This window comes from Lynx canadensis, chromosome A3, assembly GCF_007474595.2.
Source record: "Lynx canadensis isolate LIC74 chromosome A3, mLynCan4.pri.v2, whole genome shotgun sequence".
Classification (NCBI taxonomy): domain Eukaryota; kingdom Metazoa; phylum Chordata; class Mammalia; order Carnivora; family Felidae; genus Lynx; species Lynx canadensis.
The window spans coordinates 7,580,380-7,587,941 of record NC_044305.1 but is presented as its reverse complement, the minus strand read 5'-3'; the positions used below and the strand labels follow the sequence as shown (position 1 = coordinate 7,587,941).

Sequence of the window (7,562 nt, the reverse complement as noted above, 5' to 3'; positions counted from 1 at the left end):
CCATATATTTACTGACTGTTTGGAATTTCTTCCTTGGGAAGAAGTTATTCATTGGGAGAAGTCCGTGCGATGCTGAAAATCATCTTTTACAATTTAGGCACGCAGCGGAAAGATTTACAATGTATTTTCTTTTTGACTCCTTCCAGCTGCCTAGAGCAAACATTCATCTTCTGTTTCCTTTAATAGGAGCTGACTTGTGACATCATGTTCTGAAAGGCTGCAGTTTAATGGGTGTGTTTTCTCTCTCACACACATATATTATGCAGAGACTCTGGGATTTCATTTTTATTTTATTCCTTAAGTCTGTAAAGGCCACTGCTTTGAGGTCTCCTTCTTCTAGGGACTGGCAATGCCAAGGTGGCATTCTGGCAGGGTTGAAGTGCATCATAAATAAACATCCTCCCATAATGTGCACTCAGAACTTGACTCATACAAGAATGCCTTGTCCTGCAGTTGAGTGCAACACTGAGTTGCTAACAATGACATTTATCTTCATTAAGTTTCCAGATCAACAGGCTAGATGTGTGTGCACAATACTGCATATTCATTTTTAAGGCAGGTATCTTTGATTCTGAAGTTGCTGGAATGGTAGCTTCAATGTGTCTGGAGACTTTTGCCCAAAATGTTGACCTTGGATGAAAGGATAACGTGATGCTATGCTTTGTAGAGAATTGTAGCCTACTATGAACACTCCGGGGAGAATTACAGAATCATCGACCATTTGAGGAAGGGGGCGAAAATAGTCCTCAGAATGTCTTCATGTCATGAGGCAAGGATGTCTTAAAGTTTGGCAAGTGCAATGCTCGCTGCTTACTAGAAAGGTGGGGATTTTGATCTTACATGGCTTCAAAGAATTCAAGGTGACTTTGCAATGAACTTCAGCAGCTCTTCTAATGCCTAAACTTGTTCTACGCCATATGGATAGAGCATTAATTTTTTCCCTCTTATTTCTAAGAATGGGAATGTCAGGGCAACAACTCAATGTTTAACATCTCCATAATGTAGGGAACCTGTTAGGTTGGTTAGGGCTTTCTCAGCTCCCAGAGGAAAAACAAACAAACAAACAAACAAACAAACAAAACAACAACCCAAAGTCACTTTAGAAAACATAGCTGAAAAGTTGAGGGTCATGCTGCTTTTAGACATGTGGCTGGATTCTGGAGTCACGTGTTGTCAATAGAACTTTCTCTCCAACTCTCAGCGCTTCGTTCAGTAGGACTGACACTATGGTCAATGTCCATGCGTGTGCCATGCCTCCCACTACCCCGTTCCAGGCTTTCCCTCAGTGATGGCAAGTTGGCTGCTGTAAATCCTCCTAGGTTCTAAGGCCTAGCCAGAAACAGCCAGCACCTCCCCTCCCCTCCAGAATTCTCGAGACCCACTCTGATTGGATCCATGCCTGAACCCAGTACTGTGGCCTGGAGACTGGTGTGTGCTGAAGCCAGGGTTGGACCTCTCCTGAACCTAGTGGACCCAGAGGGGAGAAAGTGGATTCCCAACAAGAATCTGTTCTTTTGCTGAGGAACAGGACACCAACAATACGTGTTTGGTGCTTATATCGTATACCCGGTACGGGCTGACTTGCGTCTCTCTCCCCTGCCCCTGAATTCATATGTTGCATCCCTCACCCCCAGCACATCAGAATGTGACTGCATTTGAGACAGGGATTAAGTTAAAATGACATCACAGGTGGGTCCTGATCCAGGCTGACTGGTATCCTTCTAAGAAGAGGAAATTTGGATGCACAAAGAGAGAAATAAGTAACTAAGTGGTTAAGACACTGACGTTTTGGGTATTCCCCACCCCCCCCAGGAATTTAATATCTCAAACAGTTTGGTACTCCTAACCTCTTCAAGCATCTTGACTTCCATATTAAGATTCTGTCAGGGGCGCCTGGGTGGCGCAGTCGGTTAAGTGTCCGACTTCAGCCAGGTCACGATCTCGCGGTCCGTGAGTTCGGGCCCCGCGTCGGGCTCTGGGCTGATGGCTCAGAGCCTGGAGCCTGTTTCCGATTCTGTGTCTCCCTCTCTCTCTGCCCCTCCCCCGTTCATGCTCTGTCTCTCTCTGTCCCAAAAATAAATAAACGTTGAAAAAAAAAATTAAAAAAAAAAAAAAAAAGATTCTGTCATCCCCTTCAATTTCCCCCTAAAGGATATGATTCGTTTGCGTTCTTCAAGGCCTAGAGAGTTAACAGAGGAGGGATGCATCTCGAAGTCACAAAACAAATGGACAAAAGTCAGTTTTTCCAATTCTCCTCATTCGCCTTCTCATCACCTGAACTTAGATCATGCAAATGTAGCGCGGAGCGCAATCTTGAAGCGAGAATTTGAAAGCTCGACGCCATAATCACATTTCTCTGTTCCTTACATCTTTGACTCTGTGAAGGATCATTTCTGTTGTAGTGTTTGTTGTTTCATCTGCCGTACGAAGAAAAATTTTCTAGCTGACACAATAAAAAATACATCATTTAAAAAATAAATAATGCATAGTGTTTTCCATACTTCTTTCCAGATGCATACAAACACCCCCATTTCAATTATTTGAGCAGCTCTTTTAGCTGCTGAGTACTTGCTCCCAGGATTTCCCTATTCCCACCCACCAGCCTCCCAAAACTTAGAAATTTGTCTGGTATGTGAAATCCATTCCTGGTGTGTGTGAACATTGCTCTTGTGTTCTAGTAAATGTAGGATATCATTATAGCATGTGTCAGTCATAAGAAAAAAAATTAACTTCAAGGCCATATGTGTGTTCGCCAGCTTAATAAATTCTAGACAACAAATGTAGCTGCCACTTTCTCCTTCTGCCACTTTCCCCAGTTCAATAAAGAAGTGCAGACGGTTGTTTTCACTCCGGTGTCTTGAACCTCGGCACGAAGGCACTGAAGGTTGATCCTTCTCTGGAAACTTCCTCTGACCCAAAGGACCACGGCAAGCTAAGTACCAAACAAGACTGCCTTGCACAGATCTGGCCATTTGGAATCCTGAAGCCTTTAACAGTTGAAGAGCAGTTTGGAGCCCCTCTCAGCATTCTGCACGGAGACACTGTTGAGTTACATTTTCTCCTCTGCATTTGATTTCTCCCATGCGTGGCCCGGAGAAGCCCAGGGCTAGCAGAAAGGTCATCTGGACCTGGCTTTCCCTTAGGAAGGGCCAGAGCTAATCTATCAGAAAGGAAGACAATCCAGGCACGCTTTATGATTTTTCAGCTCAACCAAGAGGATCCGAGGCCCCCTCTTTTTGGTATTAACACAAAAGTTTAAGGGGGTTAAAAAAATAAAAGGTCCGGAAGGGTATGTCCTATGGGATAAATGCAGTTTTGTTTCTTCTCTATAGAAAATGCTTGTTCTTTGAGGATTGGTATTAGTGCTTTGTTCTACCCATGGGTGTCACAGAAGGGAGCCTGTGACATGTTGAGAATCCATTATATTTACATGGTCCTTATCCACGAAATAGCTGGCAGGGTTCCTAGGTCACAGCCAGCCAGGTTTTGAGCCATGGGACCATGACACCCAGTCCTCTCAACTTAGATGAGAGGTTAATGTCTGACCCAGAAGTAAGTATAGGACGGGTATAGGTAAGTTGTCCAAATGCATTACGCTCAAAATGAGGCCAATAGTGAGAGGGAAAGGGGCTTTATTCTGGATGCTGGAGCAATCAGTGTGAACTGGGACAGGCCTGGACAACCTCGTTCGGGCATAAGACACAGCAGCCCATGCCCCCTGAACACACTTCTAAATACCTCCCCACGGATCATTTCCTTGACAAAATATGCTGTGATAATCCTTTTACATCCACGGAAACTGAGGCACAGGGAGGTTAAGTCACTTCCTAAATTGATACAAACCCAGAAGTGGCTAAGTCAGGAGAGAGGCCAGGAGCCTCCTGGACCACCTGTCTGGAGGGGTCCCGCCAAGAAGGATGCTCTGCGCTGGGGAGTGAGTGACCGGTCCCATCAGATTCTTTGGGTTTGGCATGGCAGAGAGGACACAGAGAATAGAGGTGGGGAAGAATCAAAGTTGAAGCACAGGGCCAGAAGGCACTTGGAAGGGAGGAGAGTGTAGAAAAGGATAGAGAAGATGACACAGGAGGACTAAACGGCGACAAGAGCATCTTCTCAGGCAGGGGGAGCAGCGGCCGTCCTGGTGTCCCCGAGCTCTGTGCCCGCCGGCCTTGCTCCCTCGGGGCCTCTGCTCCACCTGGCCTAACCCGATGTTGGTTCCCACAGCAGGAGGGGGACAAGTGGGAAACCGGTCGCGCCCTGGGGGGGTGGGGAGGGCGAGGTGGGAGGCAGGGGCTCCTCCTGCCCCAGAGGAGTCACTCCGGATGCGCCGCAGGGGAACCTGCAGACAAGGCCCCTCTTGGGCCAGAGACCGGGAGATGTCAGCGCCGCCCTGCCCTCCAGCACCTTAAAGTTTACAGAGGCCTCCCAAGGGGCCCGGCGGCGCCCACCGTCCAGAGGGCCTGCACCCCGCGGGCTCACTCAGGCCTGCGACCTTGAACACGTCTGCAGAGGCGGAACGGAACGGCAGGAGCGCGCACACCGCACCCCCGACGGGGCGGGGCCGGGAGCCTCCAGTGCCGGGCGGGGGCGGGTCAGCGGAGGTCACGGAGGTCACGGAGGGGTCGTGACCTCCCAGCCCCCACCCCCTCCCGGGCCCTACGCTTTCCCGACACCCGAGCGGTTCCGAAGGGCCCTGTGAGCTGTGAGTCTCCGCATCGCGCCTGGCTGCGACTCCGAGGCTGGAATTGAATTTGGAGGACCGCGGCCTGCGGTGGGGAGGGAGCGAGCCCAGCGCCCGGTGAGCACTTGCGCGTCCCCGGGCCATGCGGGGCTGGCCTCTGTCTGCCAGGGTCATCCGCTTACCTAGGCCCAGTGCGCCACAGGCCTGACCTTCTGGGGCTTGGCCAGCCGTGTTCAAGCCGAGGCACACTCCTGTGCTCTAAATTAGTCTTTGCCCAGGGTGTGTGTGTGTGTGTCTGGGAGGGGGGGTGCTCCGTGCTAGTTGCTGTTCTTGAGGGTGGGGTTCAAGAAGGTCTCGGGGTCTACCTCCCCATATCAAAGATTCCCGCCATGAGTTGTAGTATTTTTCTGTTCTATGCCGTTGCTTAAGGGAGACTGAAAACATGCCGTGCTGTGTGTGTGTGTGTGTACGTGCATATGTATTTTTTTTAAGATTTTATTTTTAAGGAATGTCTACACCCAGGGTGGGGCTGGAACTTAATTCTGAGATCAGGAGTCGCCAGCTCTTCCAACTGAGACAGCCAGGTGCCCCCTATATTTATTTTTTTAATTTTTTAACGTTTATTTATTATTGAGAGACAGAGACAGAGCCTGAGGGGAGGGGCAGAGAGAGGAGGGGACACAGAATCCCAAGCAGGCTCCAGGCTCTGAGCTGTCAGCACAGAACCCTTCGCGGGGCTCGAACTCACAAACTGTGAGATCATGACCTGAGCCAAAGTCGGATGCTTAACCGTCTGAGCCATCCAGGTGCCCCAGCCCCTATATTCAATTTTTAACTTGCATAAGGTAGTTTGAAAACACCAATGAAAGTGAGTATACCCGAGTGTGTTTTAGGCGGAAGCTTTCGCATTGGGCAATACTGAGATGTTTGCTTCTGCCGCAGAATGAGCTCTTTAGTTTGGAATGCAGACTTTGGAGCCAGAGGGCCTGGTTCAGATGCTGCCTGGGTGCTTCCTCGCTTGTGATCTGGCACGTCGCTTGCGTTGTTTGTGATGCACTTCCTCATCTGAGAAATGGGCACAGTCATAATACCTAACTCATGGAGCTACGTAAGAAGTGAATGCACCATAAAGCCCTTAGAACAGGCTGGTGCCTAGAAGCACAAGATGAATGTCGGGTCTTATTTGTTAATGTGTCCGCTGCTGTGCTCAGCATTACCCTGCCTCATTCACCCGTGTGAACTTTCTGTGAGTGCACCATTGATTTGGAAAGTTTGAGGCTCTGCCCTCGCCACGTATATATAGGATACTGCGTATATTATCAGCTATTGGTGGAAGGACAGGCAATAACAAGGAAAGGTATAACATCTACCAGGATGCTACTGTATCACTTTGGGGGTGTTTCCTACTGTTTCTCATTTGATCGTAACCTATGTTATGTACTATATTCTGTGATTTTCTCTCTCATTTAATTTTTTTTTTAATTCCAGTGTAATTAACATAGTGTTATATTAGTTTCAGGGGCATAATATAGTAATTCAACAATTCTATACATTACTCAGTGCTCATCACGATAAGTGTACCAAAAAATATGGAACGCTTCATGAATTTGTACGTCATCCTTGCCACAGGGGCCATACTAATCTGCTCTGTATCATTTCAGTTTTAGTATATGTCCCACTGAAGCAAGCACTGTAATTTTCTTTTTGAATGGTATATATTTATTGAATACGTTATATACTTTATATATCTTTTATACTGAAAGTATTTTTATAAGTATTTTATATGTAAAGTTGTATGAACATTTATAATATGTTAATAGTTGTATAATATATAAATATGTACATCTCATTAGAAATACATATATTTTATGTGTATTTTATACCATTTTTATATCATTTGAGATGTCATAGTATCTCAAAACTAGAGAAAGATTCAGACAATAGTGTAATCAACACCTATGCATGTATTACCCAGATATAATAATATTAACTTTTAAAATTTTATTTGATCTTTGTAAAAGTTTATTTATTTTGAGAGAGAGGAGAGAGAGAGCACACACGCAAGCATGAGCGGGGAATGGGCAGAGAGAGAGGGAGAGAGAATCCCAAGCAGGCTCCATGCTGTCAGCACAGCCCGACATGAGGCTCAAGCTCACCACCTGTGAGATCATGACCTGAGCCGAAATCAAGAGTCAGATGCTTAACATACCGAGCCACCCAGGCACCCCAATTTTGTTTAGTTTTTTATAGAAACAAAACACTATGGGGGCGCCTGGGTGGCTCATTAAGGGTCTGACTCTTGATTTTGGCTCAGGTTATGATCTCATGGTTGGTAAGCTTGAGCCCTGCTTCAGGATCTGTGCTGAAAACGTGGAGCCTGCTTGGGATTCTCTCTCCCTCCCTTTCTGTCTGCTCCTCCCCTGCTCACACTCTCTCTGTCTGAAGATAAATAAATAAACTTGAAAGAAAGAGAGAGAGAGAGAGAGAGAGAGAGAGAGAGAGAGAGAGAAAGAAAGAAAGAAAGGAAAACAGTGGATACGATAAGCCCTACTGTGCTCTATTTCCTTCCCTGTTCCGCTTCTTCCCGCCTCCAGTTAATGCTGTTCTGAAGCTGCTGCGTATCCTCTGCATCCCTGGTTTTAGTATTTTAACATAAATAGATGGTCCACAGGCCGATATTTAAAATGCAGTATCGTATTTTTGTTGTTAAGCAAGGTAAGTAATACTTTGTTAGCTGTATCTTTCTGCAGCATCTCGGTCCATTTCCTTTATTCGCTCCGCTTTTTTTTTTTTGAGATGTATTCAGGCTGATAAATCATCCCTATTTCATTTATTTAATTGCTGTGCGGTGATACTGTTGTAAGAATATATCGCGATGAAT

At 46.5% G+C, this 7,562-nt stretch overlaps 1 non-coding gene across 1 annotated transcript; it reads right to left on the bottom strand.

Annotated features, from left to right (window-relative positions):
- Positions 1-6,264: 6,264 nt before the first annotated feature.
- Positions 6,265-6,372, bottom strand: LOC115511307. Its single transcript, XR_003967979.1, has one exon. It is a non-coding gene; the product is annotated as a U6 spliceosomal RNA (small nuclear RNA).
- Between the last annotated feature and the right edge of the window lie 1,190 nt (positions 6,373-7,562).